The sequence below is a fragment of the Sturnus vulgaris genome, chromosome 5 (genome assembly GCF_052056855.1).
Source record: "Sturnus vulgaris isolate bStuVul1 chromosome 5, bStuVul1.hap1, whole genome shotgun sequence".
NCBI classification, from domain to species: Eukaryota; Metazoa; Chordata; class Aves; order Passeriformes; family Sturnidae; genus Sturnus; species Sturnus vulgaris.
The window spans coordinates 28,689,893-28,704,255 of record NC_142247.1 but is presented as its reverse complement, the minus strand read 5'-3'; positions in this window follow the sequence as shown (position 1 = coordinate 28,704,255).

Sequence of the window (14,363 nt, the reverse complement as noted above, 5' to 3'; positions counted from 1 at the left end):
TTCAAAAGTTGAGATTTGCAAGCTTCCAGCTTCCCAAAAGCAGCTGTATTTGAATCCAAATGACATCCAGAGGAATGAGGAGAAAATCAGCTCAAAGCAAGGGCTTATTTTTAATTTATGTCGCAGTATGGGTAAGCAGGATTTGGGCTGGAAGCCCGAGCTCCCTCAGCTGCCACTGTTACAGGGCAGCCGTGCCTCCAGATACAGCACAAAGGTCCATGAGCATCAGCTGTGACCCTCAGGCTGTCTGCATATGGACTTTGCATTTAGGATTAAGCTTGGAGACGGTGCTGGTAAATGCTCCTCCTTTGCAGGCACTTGGTACCCATCAGGTCACAAGCCCAGGGGTTTTGCTGGAGCAGTCTGGAGGTTGTGTTGGGGATGGCTGCAGAGACTTTGCAGCCCCCTTTACACACATCTGAGCTTCAGGGCAGCCTGTGGGACGTGTGACCCAAAACTGTCCCCCTCATTGGTGCCTGCAGGCTGAGCAGGAGCACCCCAACATCAACCCTCCTTCTATGCTGGGTTGTGCAGCAGGTCCCTGCTGCTATCCTGGGTGTAGCCCGAGTATTTACTCCTTTCCTCTTTAAAGTAAGTTTCTTCCAGTTTTTCAGGCATTAAAAAGCCATATAAACGCCTGGAAGCAGCAATGCGCAGCCCAGCTTACTTGCAGTGCAGTGGCATCTCTGGCTACGCTCCCTCTCTCCACCCCCTCCGCTCTCACCCCTGACTACCTCTCATGCAACGCACTGATTCAAACCACAATAATTTAGGGCAAAACACACCCAAAGAGAGAAAGGATGAGAGCAGCCATCGCAGTGCGGGGCATCCTTAGGGCTCATCATAACAGCTGTGTGTGAAGGGGGGGTCTGGTGCAGGGAGGATGGGAGACACCGGGGCCAGCCCCAGGCTGCTATAGCCAACTGTGGAGCAATAAAAACCAGAGCGTGGCAGCAAAAGGGACCCAGTGCTTCCCCTCGTGTGCTTGAGGACCTGAGATGGTGGTGGTGACAGTGAGCTGTTGGGGTTTGCTGGGTTGGGGGATTTAGGGCTCCTGTTCCTGCGGCCGAGGCAGGGTGTGCAGGAGGAGGCCATATGGCCGGGAGCAGCGTGCTGCGTGCTGTCCCGGCGTCAGACCGGCAGCAGCGGGCAGAGCCTCTCCTCGGGAAGGGCGGCCGTGCCAAGCACAGGCTCTGGCACAGGTGCCGGCCGGCTGCCAGGTACACTCAGGTGCTGCGGGCGGCTCGGAGCCCGCAGGGCAGCATGGCATGGCCAGCAGGGCAGGATACCTCCGTGCAAACCAGCTGTCCCTCCTCACCTCCTCATCCCCTGGAACCAGGAGACGTGTAGGGGCTCATGACCCCCACACAGCACAGGTTTGGGTCAGGTGGATGTAACTGTGCGGGTGGTTGTAGTGAGGTATGAAATTTGATGAAATCTTTGCAAGGTCAACATTTTGACATGGAAACAGAGGATGACTGGTGGAACATTGGGAGCAGGAGCACATCCACCTCCCCCTCTGCCAGCTCTTCCCTGTGCTGGGGGACAGGCTCTTTCAGCAGAGACTTGAAGGGGTTCAGCATACTCCTCCTCTCATGATAATCCTTTTGCAGAAAAGGCTGGCTCCACTGGGGCCCAGTCCACTGGGCTCCTGCCCTTTCTTGAGATGCTAATGGGTGAAAAATATCAGGGATGTGTCCTGAGAAAGAGGAGCTTCAGGCAGATACCGAGGAAGGCTTGTGAGAGAACGGGGCAGGAAAGATCCTTAATTAAAACCAGGGAAGGGCAGGGAAGGCCCAGAGAATCAGTTTTGCTTTTCCAATGGAAGAGAACAAGTGTGAGAAGGTAAAGAAAATACAGAGGTGTGAATGTGCAATGCCCATGCACTACATCTGCAAAGAGCAGTGTGCTGCCTTCGGGACCATCACTTTCCTCCGTCTGCCCTTCCACAGGCACTGATATGTGCCAAGCTGCCTCTTCCCCTCCGTAGCAGCAAACTGCAGGCTCTCTGTGCCCTTGGCTTTCCAAAAGAGTGTCCCAGGATGGATGTACTTGTCCTTTGATGTCTCTTTTCACTGGATTAGAGAGGAAGGAGAGGGCTTTGCTATCAGAGGGTGGCTGTGAGCAGAGCTCCGTTGTCTACAGGAGCCTGTGGGCTTTTGAGCCAGCTTCATTTTGGCATGATCCGCCTTTGCGAGTGAGACCTGCTGAAGATGGCCCAATCCTATTAGTGGCAGGGATTTGCTTCAGGTCTCCTACCATTACCCTGATGACATTTTGTTGTGCAAAAAGCCTCTGTCTTTTGGGACACTAAAAATCAAACGTGCCGCTTTCCCACACAGGAACTGTTCCTGTGCCATGCCGGCAGCAGCCTCGCTGCAGCAATCAGGAGTCACCTTGGTGCTCCTACCAGATATGTCATTTTCCTTCTGCCTCCCAAAGCCCAGCCCAAGGACAGGACAGATGCCACCAGCAGCAGGGCTTTAGGTGAAACAAGTCCTGTGTTTTCCACACAGGAAGAACAAATTAGTGAATAGCTTTGAGACTAATACAAGGACAGCTGGTGGGTGCATCTAGCCAAGGGGAACAAGGGACCAGGGCACACTGAAAACTCCTATGACCAGGGATGCCGGAGGATCCATGGCAAAACTTGGGGGAAAGAAGGGTAAAGGAAAAAGGCAAGATATTGGCTCCCAACAAATGATTTCTGAAGGTGTGTGTGAGGTTTGCAAAGTGCTGAGGCTGGATGAGGGGTTCAGTAACTACCTGCAGCTCTGCAAAGGACAGGGTAAGGGGGATAATATACAGTGGGGGGAATAAGAATAAATTAAGCAGAACAGGAGAAAAACTGAAAATCCAAGCAGAGTGACGTATGTGTCTATAGACAGGTGTCAGACTGGAGCACGAGAAGCACCATTAAAAACATGCCAAGAGCAGCAGAGAGGGATCAGGGTGGGGGATGTGACAGGTCTGCTCTCATTTCTGCAGCTGTCTGAGTGTGGCAGCAGGGTGCAAGAGGAAAGAGCTGTGAAAAATCCTGTGAGTTGGCTGATACTGTGGGCAGGGAAGGTGTGTGACTGAATGAGGAGAGCTGTGTTTAAGCCTCCCAGGTACTAATCCTCACTCATCACTCCTCTTGGAGGAGCAGTTCACAGTCTCATAGTTCTTGCAGAGGTAGATGTCCCTGATGTCCTCTGAATGGGGCTTTCACTGCCCCAGCTTTCACTCCTGGACATTCATCTTGACACAAGAGTCCTTGGACACGCTGTGTGGTTGCCATCTGGTGCTGCTCTTGGCCTCATCCTTTGCTTTCTGCCCCCCGTGCTCTTTTTCAGGATGTGCCATAAGCCTTTTGCAGACAGAGAATGATGATGGCCCTGCCCTGGTTGAAGATGGGTTGTGGCTGCTGGAGCAAGAAGGGTAAATGCAGGGATGTGGCTGCCCTGATAATTTTTAAAGCTTGCCAGAATTTGTAACAACCAGTGGAGGTAATTGCAAATATGAGGAGAAAAATAAACTCTTGGCATCCTCCTGCAATGGGTTTCTCCTCCACCAATGGCAGCATGGAGAGCCCAACAGGCTTGGGCTACGTCTGAATTAGGTGCAAAAACTCTCATCCACCATCTTTTGTAAGGATGGAGCAGCTGGCAAGCATGAGGTAGATGGCCCAGGCACTACTGGAAAAGGGAAGCCATGTGCTGAGCTGGGAGCTTGGCCAGAGAGCCCTTTGCCCAGGGTCCTGCCTGGGGCATGGAAAGAGGGAACCACAACCTGGGCAGAAACCAAGCAGGCTCAGGAAGCTGCTTCCCAGCCTGCCCCAGATTCCACGTTAGCACAGATGTGTCACTGAGCACAGCATGACCAGAAGCATCTCCTGATTTCTGCTCCCTTGGCATCTAGGAGACTGAGACCATACCCTGAGCCTCTGATTTTGGGAGGCATGAAGGATGCAGAGTAATAAAGATTTGCAAATGTGTGAGCCCTCTTACCTCAGTTTGTCCCTCTTGAGTGAAGGCTGGAGCCCCTGCTTCATGGGGAAACTGACAGCTTAAGGCTGCTCTAGGTAAAGTACTTGCAACAGTCCAGGAGGAGAAAAGTCCAGACACTTGCACCATCCTGCAGTGTGAAAGTAGTAAATGCATCAGAGAAACCAAGCTCTTTGGAGGGGCAAGGGATGTTTTAGTATTGTTCTCACATTTAGATGTTTAGCTCACATTTCCAGATTGTCCTTCCGCTCTGAATAGGAGCCTGCTGGCTGTGTGGTGACAGTGGCCACCACCAGCTTGCCCTCATCAGGCAGCAGGGCCAGTGGGAGAAGGGGTGGCCGGATTGGTGGTGGCAGGGAAATGCCTTGCTGAGCAACGGAATTGCTAAGACAAAAAAAGCTCGGTCTTGAAAATTAGCAACACCTGAGTGGCCCTTCTGCCATCTTCCACATCATCGCCAGAGACATTTCCCTGTTGCACCAGCTTTACCTCAAGGAACGGATGCCACTGCAAGCCATGCTGCCCTCACTGTCACTCTCATGCCACTTTCCCCTCCCTGACTTGCCAGGCAGGCTCTGTGGCTTTAGAAATCAAAGGGGCTGGAGCTCCAAAGGTCCTGCAAAGGTCCTCACAAAATGCCCGTGGGGCTCTGCCTTCATCAAAAAGGTGTGGGTTTCTAGTCATCCTTCTCACAGAGAAAGGACTTGAAAACGTAAAACAAGTGTCGCCTAGAGGCTCAGGAGCCAGAGATGAAATAAGAAAAGTTCCAAAACTTCACTTTTTTCCTTCTTTCTGTTCTACTTTCACAATCTTTTTACCACTTTTTGGCTCTCTGTGGGCCTGGCTCCTGCCCTGAGGTGCCTGAGGGTAACACTGTGCCAGGGCCCCCTGACAAAGCTGCTGGTATTCTGGGAGGGCTTTGCAGTCTCCTCCTGCAGCAAAGATGTTTTCCCCTTGGAGTGGGTGGGTGCCAGCAGCACTCCCCTTTCTTGTAGTGGGGGTCCCAGGCAGGCTGCCAGCCCCTCACTCTCCATCTGGCTCACACCAGGGTGTGCAATCCCTTCTGCACAGTGTGCCTGAAGCTGTTGCTCCTCTCTGGGACATCTCCCTTTGAGCAGGTCCCCCTCCCTTCGCCTCTTCCCCAGGGCAGCTGAGCTGTGTGGCTCTGTGTAAGCGCAGCAGGAGGACAGATCTGAGGAGACAGGAGGAAAACCAACTCCCTTAAATGTGATGGAGGCAACTGCCTGGTTCTGTCAGCCATTGCTCTCTCTGCCCTCCTCCTCCCTGCACCCAACTTGTCTCCTGCTGTTTTCCTTTCTCTGTGTATAAGATGTCATAAGGATTAGGCCCAAATCTCCCTGGGTGCTGCACTCACCCCATGTTCATCTCTTGAGGTCACCTTGGAATCGAGCACTGTCCCCTCTAAGCTGCGAGTTGGCCACAAGGGCAACTGCAGTGGAAATCTCACCCTTGAAACGCCAGGCGGGAGCAGATGTGAAGCTCTGTTGTCACCCTTCGGGAACAAACAATTTAAAATGGTTTAAATGGCAACCAGCTAGCATTGCTGCTGGAAGAGGGATCACTGCTCACAAAATCAGCTGGGTTGCACCAGCGCAGTGGAGCTGGAGCCAGTGGAGTGCTCAGGCAGAGCCCTGGTTCTAAACCCTTCAAGTTTTGCTACAGTTCCCAGGATGGTCACCAAATGCGAGTTTGTGAACCATGGTGCTGGCACAATGATTGCAAGGTGCACAGATGTGTGAGGCAGTGAGCACTGGGAATCACAGCACTGACTGGACTGTCCAGGCAGATCGCCATGGTTTTGGGGTCATTGCTGTCAAATGATGTCATCGTGTATTACATCATGCTCCATGACCTTGCTGGCAGCAGATGCAAACCTTATGGACTCTCCTAGTGAACCTCATCTCCTTCCCAAAATGGCTCAGAGAAGCCATACCTGCTCCCAATGCCCCAAAGCCATCCTTGCCACCCTGTACCCAGGCATCTGGGGCATGTGAGATGGATGTAGTTTTCCTACTGCCCCTTTCCCCTGCACATCCGTCCAGTCCAATGCACTGCCTCTGCCACCATCAGGGCAGCCACCTTACTCTCTACTGTCCCGGGAGACAGCCCTTGTTGTCACGGCAGGCAGCAACTCTGCAGTGGGGCTGCATCACCACCTTTAATGAGGAGTTAATTGCAGCTGACACTGCCTGGGCCGGGGAGTTCTCTCCTGGGTCTCCAATAGCACTTGGGCAGGATGGAGTGCAAGAGGAGGAAGAGTCGGTGCAGCCAGTAAATGTGATCCAAGACAGACAGCGAGGGAGCAAGGGCTGCCGCATCGTTATTCCCTGTTGACCCATTTAAAGCAAGCACCGGTGACTAAGGGAGCTGGCAGGAGGATAAAAATACCTCCTACATGTTCACTAGGAGGCCAGGGACAGAAATAGGGGTGCCATCACCTCTCTGGTGAGTGGTTGGGGTCATGCAGTGTTTTGCAATCCCAAAAGTGGAGTCTCCAGCGTCTCTCACAGTAAACACAACCACAGTGGGGTCTCCTGTGCTCAGAGCTTCCTGTCACACACTGTCCCAAAAGTCAGCTTTCTCGCAACCTCCCTTTCCTTCCTTGGGGCTGAAGCAATCAGGAAAAAATCACAAAATAAAACAAAAACCAAAACCAAAAACAACCCAAACCCACAAAAACAAAAGGCAAAACCAAAAACAAACAAAAACCCAAAAGCAGAGGTTCTCCCTTACCTCTAGCAAAAGGAGGAAAACATCACACAAGGAAATCTTCCCTGCAGACCTCAGCCATGAAGATCACTGCACTGCTGCCAAAATATCTGTGTCACTGCACTGCTCACCCTGTTGGGGTCACATCCCTGTGGAGCTGTGTCCCACTGGACCCAGAGAGGACAGATCCTGGAGTCCTCCTCACCTCCCTGGCATGAGCTGTTCCAGACACTGCATTGCCACCTCATGGGAAAACACATATGATTTCCTGGCTTGGCAGCAGGGATCCAATGCTACCTTCCTAGCCCCTCTACACTGGTACACCTGGGAGCTTTTTCACTCAGGAGCTTTTTCACTCGGAGTGAGCTCAGTTTGCAGTCTATTTGCTAGCAAAATGCTGGAGACCAGCAACCACTCCTGGTACCTGGTATTTTATTTAGTCTTCTTCAGGTTACACAGCTGCCTGATGCTTTATTAAACCTTAAAAGACATCTTTTGCAGTCAGAAAAATGTTGAATGAACCTGGTTTATTAGCAAACTAAAATGTCTTAAACCAAGCAAGTGAACTACAGCAGATACCCCACCCACTTGACTGCATTTAACAGTTCAGCAAGGAAGAACCCATGCAGGGGAGTGCTGTGTCCAGGCTCACTGAGGGCACCAGGTCTCCTCACATGGGATAGCACAGGGAGGTATCAGCCACCTTCCCTGTTTGGTGGGCACAAAGCCCACTGGCCAGACACGGACACAAGGGCTAATATGGACCAGGCATGGTTACTGACACCTGTGGGTTCAGACTTGTGGGGTTTGCTAATAATTTGCTAATAAAAAGATGGAGGCTTGGGGTGAGTTACAGCAAGAAGCTGGCAAGCTCTGGGTCTCTCCTGCTTCACTCATCCCAAACTCCCTGTCAGGGATGAAGAAGGCTTGCAAAACAGCAAGCAAACAAGTCTCTCTTGCCTATGGCTTTCATGGACTGATATATCCCCAAAATCTGGGTGAGCATTAGCAGGAGACTGAATATTGAGGCAGAGGTTTATGGGCACCAGCCAGTGCACAGCATGCTGAGTGGGCAGCACCAGAACCCAAACATTGCTGTCCCTGAAGGACTTGCTTACTGAATATATCCACCCAGATATATAAGTAGACTCAGTAGGGCAATGCCTTAATGCTAGTGAGGGTGTAAATTGGCCCCCTGTAGAGTTAGAGTCATTAGGAAAAGCAGTATATGCTGAAATAGGCACTCTTGCTTACTAAATCTGTAATTCCAGCTCTGGCTATATTTTCATCTTTCTAATAATATGTGCAAATATAGTAAGGATGAATCACAGGCTGCAGGCTTCAGGGTTTTTTTCCCATCCTTTCTGTGCAAATCCATCATGTGGGGGAGAGGGGCTGACGGAGAAAAGGAGCTCAGACCCAGGGGAGATCCTGTCCCAACCAAGCCTAAATCCATCCTCTTGCACCTCTGTGTGCTGTCAATCCCAGGAGCAAGCGGTCCCTCCCACTCTGATTGCCTCCACCATTTCATCCTTGCAGTGTGTAACGTTCCTGCCCAGGAACATTTCTTTCCCAGGACACTCCTGAATCATTCCCAAACCGGTGGACCTGTCCCATCCCTGTCTGCATCCCAGGGCTTGTACATCCTCACATCTGGATTTGCCTGCTGGGAATTTCTTGCTTTGTGGCAAGGACCTTTTGCAAATGTTAATGCTTTCCTTGCGCTGGAGAGCTCTTCGGCTGATCTGCCAGAACACATTTCACACGCTTCTCCTAAAATTATGCCCTTTGCTTTTCCCGGCGTTCAAGCTGAAGCAGAGCTCTGTGTGCCAGCGGCATGCAAAGAGAGCAGCGAGTCAGGCTGCGGGGGCAGCGGAGCGAGGGGTTAAGCGCTGCCCAAGTGAGCGTTCGCCGCATGCTGGCTCCTGGGCAGAGCGGGGGACAGCAGGGGTCCGCACAGACCCACCCTGTTGCTTGGGCTTCGTGAGTAGAAGCTGGATCAGAGAATCCCTTGAAGCAAGACGCTTCAACACTGCCCTGCGACAGCGCACATCAACCTGAGTTCAAAGCACGTCACAATTTAGGCATGAGCATTTTAGCTGCAGAGGGCTCTGGATTTGGGCTGAAAGAAAGGGATGAGCTAAAGACAAACTCCTCTTAACACCTCCAAGGCCCCACAGTTCTCTCTGCTGGAGCCCACCCATGCTGGGCTGTACGTACTCCGGACACAGCATTTAGCCATCTCCTACGTTGCCACTGCTGCTCTCTGAGCCAGGAGCAGGAAAACTGGACGTGCCCCAGCAGGTCCCTGTGGCTGAGGGAGCAGAGGGGACTGCAGCAGGTGGAGAGGTCAAGGAGATCTCTCTTGAGCATGGGGTCAGTGCTCGATTGGTTGCAGTGGAGACTCACTGTCACAGAGAGGTGGTGTTTAGGGGGGGCTCTTTCACTGCTGCTCCTGTGGCCATTTGGCATCAGAGCTGGAATGGGTCTCAGGTGGGCAGGCGAGTGCTGGGGCAAAGGGTTCCCAGCAGCACTCTGGCACAATCTGTCCATGCAGATGGACACCCTCTGCATCCTCCCAAACCCCTCTATCTTCTTCATCCCTTTGTCTGTTGTACTCCTCTGTCTGCTCTGCACTCCTCACCCCTGACCACATCCTCACCTTCTACCACATCCCCCACATTGCTCTGCATCTCTCAAATGCTCCTGCATTCTTTCATCCCCTGCATCCCACCACAGTTTCTATAACTTCCCACATCCCCTGCATCACTTCATTCCACCACCCCAGAACATATGAGGCTTACAGGGAGCTTGCAATTACCTTAAATTGTAAATGAGGACATTTAGTGTTTACCATCCACCAGTAGGATTCTCCCCACATATCCCTGTTGAGAAATGCCGTGAGGGGATCCAGATTCTGTCCTGCCCCTGGCCCTCCCCAGCCAATGTCGGCTGTAAACAGCTAATCATGACTATAGTCTCTGTGATTGGAACTGCTTAAGTGCCTCTTAAATGACTCACTGGGGAATTTTTATTATATTTTTTAATAACTCATGGTGTCACTACAGGGCATGAGGTTTTCTTTGCTGAGTTTGTTTTCCTTTTCCCTTGCAGAGATAAATAATTGAGGAGCTGAAGAGCAAACCAGAAACCCAGAGAGACCACTCCTGGGAATACACTGGGAAATGTGTCATCCCAGAAGAATTTATAGATTTAATTTTGATATTAGTGGTGAGTGACAGGAAGAAAGACAAAAGGGAATTTGTCAGGAGTGTATTAAGGGGGTAGGAGAGGCTGGGGTTGTGGCTCTGAAAGAAGCTTGGGAGGGACTTAACAGGTCTCTCCTTCCTTCTCATCCCAATCCACTTCTCCAATTCTTTCTGTCCATGACAGTATTGATTGTCCAGTGCCAAAACGATGCTCCCTCTCATTTGGAGAAGGAAGTATTTTTATCAGCTCACGCTGCAAATAAGATAGGAGGGAGAAGCTCAAGGGAGGGCAGTGGTGGCCATGAGGGACTGGCAAGGGTGACCAGCTGCAGCCATCTCTCGTGTGCTCATTCTTCTCTAGGGAAGGAGAATGGATCCCTTCTGCGAAGGTTGAGGTCCTTGTCACAGAATCAGCGAATCAATTAGCTTGGAAAAGCCCCCTGAGATCATGGAGTCAAACCTATGACCAAACACCACCATGTCAAGCAGACCATAGCACTGAGTGCCACGTCCAGTCTTACCTTAAACACCTCCAGGTATGGTGACTCCACCACCTCCCTGGACAGCCCATTCCAATGCCCAATCACTTTTTTTCTGAAGAAATTCCTTCTAATGTTCAACCTAAACCTCCTGTGGTGAAGCTTGTGTCCTCTTGTTCTGTTGCTGGTTGCCTGGAAGAAGAGACTGATCTTAACCTGCCCACAGCTTCCTTTCAGATATTTGTAGAGAGTGATCCTGTCACCCCTGAGCATCCTCCTCTCCAGGCTAAACAACCCCAGCTCCCTCAGCTGCTCCTCACAGGACTTGTGCTCAAACCCCTTCTCCAGCTTCATTGCCCTTCTCTGGACATGCTCCATTATCTCAGTATCCTTTTCAAATTAGGGGGCCCAGAACTGGACACAGGACTCAAGCTATGGCCTAACCAGTGTCAAGTACAGGGGAAGAATCACTTCCCTAGTTCCGCTGGCCACACTATTCCTGATACAGGCCAGGATGCCGTTGGCCTTCTTGGCCACCTGGACACACTGCTGGCTCATATTCAACCAGCTGTCAATCAGTACCCTCAGGTCCCTTTCTGCCTGGCCACTGTCCAGCCACTCTGTCCCCAGTCTGTAGTGCTGCAGGGGGTTGTTGTGGCCAAAGATCAGGACCCAGCACTTGGTGTTGTTAAATCTCATGTTGTTGGATTCAGCCTCTCTATCCAGTCTGTCCATCTATCCATTCTGTCCAGGTCTCTCTGCAGTCCTCCTACCCTCCAGCAGATTGACACTCCCCTCCAACTTGGTATCATCTGCAAATTTGCTAATGGGAAATTATTTGGCATCACTGGAAATGCTAAGGGAGAAGGCAAACCTTTTAGTTAAGTAAAACAGCATTATTTTCTTTTAATTATGCAAAAACTTTTTTTGCAGTGCTGCATTTAAATCACTAGCTTTAAAATTATCCTCACTTCACAAAGAATTAACAGCCTTACCAAATATTATTATTGTCACAGAATAAGAATGGCAATTATTTTTGGCGGAGGAGGAAGATGTCCTTTTGTGTGTCACCCCCACTATAAACCCCTATTTAAATTGCCATCCTGAGCTTAGTCTTGGCCACAATTTTTGGCTGCAGGTGCCTTCATCCTGGAGTTTTGCCACTCCACAAAATGCTGGCACTTCTCAAATCAGGAAGCAACATCTGGGTAGCGGGACCCAGTCAGACTGCAACCCCCGTAGGGAAGGAAACGAGAAAGACATCTGCATCATTGAAACCTCACAGGACAGCCGAGTGTGTGTTTGGGGGGGGAAGATGGAGGAATCTCCTGAGAAATCCCACCTGCTCTTCCCTGCCTGCAGCCCTCCTCCCAACACGCCTCCTGTGGCTGTCACCCAAACCCCCACACTCGCCCATTGATCCAGGCTCAGAATAGCTCCTGTCAGCAGCCAAGGGAGCTGTGGCCAGCTGACACTGGAGACAGCAGATGAAGGACATGGGGCTCCGTCCCCATAGCACCCCAGTGCTGGTCACCTCCTCCCTCTGCACCCCGTGGCTGCGTCCTGGGCTCCCATCACAGCACCATGCTCAGAAAAAAAAGAGTCAAAAAGAAGAAATAACGTAAGGCAGGAGAGGGAGGGGAGGATGCAATGCAGCTTGGAGCAGGGCGCCATGTGCTCTAGCTCTGGCACCAGCCACCTTGCTGCCCAGATGTCCCTTTTGGGAGGGTCCAAAACTGGACCCTTACTTTTGGGGATCTTCCTGTGTCAACTTCCACAGCCCTTTGGGAATGCCAGCTTCCCAGCAGGAGGAGAGCCCTGCATTTCTTGGAGGTGTCCCTGGGAGTGAGGGGGGTCAGTCCCTATCACAGCAGCACCTCGAAAGGAGTGCAGAGGCTCTCCCTGCACAATCTGCTTGTCACCACCGATTACTTCAGGTGTCACATGAGGTTTGTGTCACTCGGCAAGGTTCTACTCGCCTCCCTAGCTGTGACCAGCATGAAGAATGGGTTTAAAATGACCCCACTTGCTGCGGGAGAGGGGGAAGTTACCCCTCAAAGCTCAGGGGATGTGCAGGTTTGCCCTATGTCTGCTGTGGGCCTTTTCTTGGAGCATCCTCTGAGTGGGGCTGATGCCATAGTGCAGGGCTGAGCCTCCTCCTCCATGAGGTTGAGCATCATCCCTACCTAGCATCCCCAGGGTGCTGTGGGGGACGAAGGCCCAGGCATCCTGAGAGCATCTGGGACAGCTGCTAAGGGGCAGGAAGGGGGTTTCCCCACACCCCAGTATCGTCTCTCTGCCCAGGTGCACCTGCAGTCTGGCAGGTAGCTCTGGAGACAGGTGGCATCACCCCAGGGCTAGGGTGAAAGGGGCTGCATGAAAGGATTTGGAGGGGGTTTTCTGCAGGTGGGGTTTCTCCAGGCAGGTAAAGCTGAGTGCGTTGCAGTCCCTGTCCAACTGCTCTGGTTGCTGAGGTCCAGTTTTGGGTGTTCCCTGGAAAACCCAGTGTGGTGTCTTCACAGTGATGGGGAAAATATGGGGCTGTCCCTTGGCCAGCTCTTTCTGCCAGGAGAGCTTCTGTCTGCTCACCACAGCCACTCAGGTGGTTTTGGGCTGTTCCCTCACTTTATACCCCTGGGAAGCTGCTCACAGATCACAGCCAGCAAAGCCGGGAGCTGTGGGGGTGGCCCCAGGGGAAAGCATCAGCCCACAAAGGCAGTGAGGAAACCCCCTCCGTGCCAGCTACCCAAGCAGGCTCTGTGCCCCTTCCCACAGCTCCCTCGGTACTCTAAAATACCGGATATTCTGCAGGGTGTGTGTGTGTGTGTGTGTGTGCACAGATATTGTGTTTGAAAATGACCACTGCAACATCTCAGCCTCTCCGTGATGTGCCTATGGACCAAAGTGATCCTGACACTAAGCAAAGGAAGAGGAGGCTGATCGAAGCTGAGTAGAAATTTTTTTTCCAATCTTTCTTTAAGTGCGAACACCATCTGTCTCCCCCAACTCTGTCAGCGCTTCCAGTCCCCAGGCAGCTTCGTTCTTCCTAATTACTGTCATTAGGCACTGGGTAGCAATTAGGGAGGGATGCTGATGAGCAGCATCAGGAAGGCTGTGGTCCCCTGACAGCATTGCACAGGGAGCTGGCCAGCCCCTTCTCTCCAGCCCTGGCCTTTTCCACCTGGGGAGCTTGGTGGGTAGCACAATATTTTCCTTTTTGGCAGAGGCTGACAGGGAGGGGATGGAGAAAGAGGTACTGGCTGGCAGGTCCATGTCCTGTAGAATGCTCAGAGAAGCCTGACACCACTGGGAATGGGCTGCTCAGGGGAGCAGGATGATGGCCGAGGTGCTCAGTGCTGTCGGGGGATGAAGCAGCAGCTCTCTGTGCCTCTGGTTGCCCCACAGCTGTCCAGCCACCAATCACCATTTCTCCTGGGCAGCCCAGAGGCCATGGTGATGGGCTGTGGGGTCGGACAGAGTCAGACCCAGCTGCCACCCTTCCGTCTGGCCCAGTGGGGCTGGCCTCAAGCCTGCCTGGCTCTCCCTGGTGTCCCTGGCTGCCCTGGGGCACTGGCCCTGCCGTGCCCTCCCCGCGGCGCTGCAGCCGCGCAGGGCGGTGTGTGCTGTCAGTGCCACCTCGTGGCAGGCGACCCCGGACTGCTGACCTCTCTTCTCCTCCCACGGGTGTTCCCCGAGCGCTGCAGGGACACCCACGTGTCGCCATACCATGCCTGGCACTGGGAAGTGAGCGATGGGAAAGGTTCCTTTAGGATGGGTTGGGATCCATGTTCGGCAAGCAGACGATGGGGTGGCAACACAGCCCCGTCCTTGCAGCAAGTGTGGGGATCAGGGCTGCACCCAGAGACAGACGGACCCTGTTGGACGTTTGCCATCGGGGCATTACGTCATGGATGGGATGAAATGGTGCCCATTTGCCCTGCCTGCCCTCCCTGCTGTCA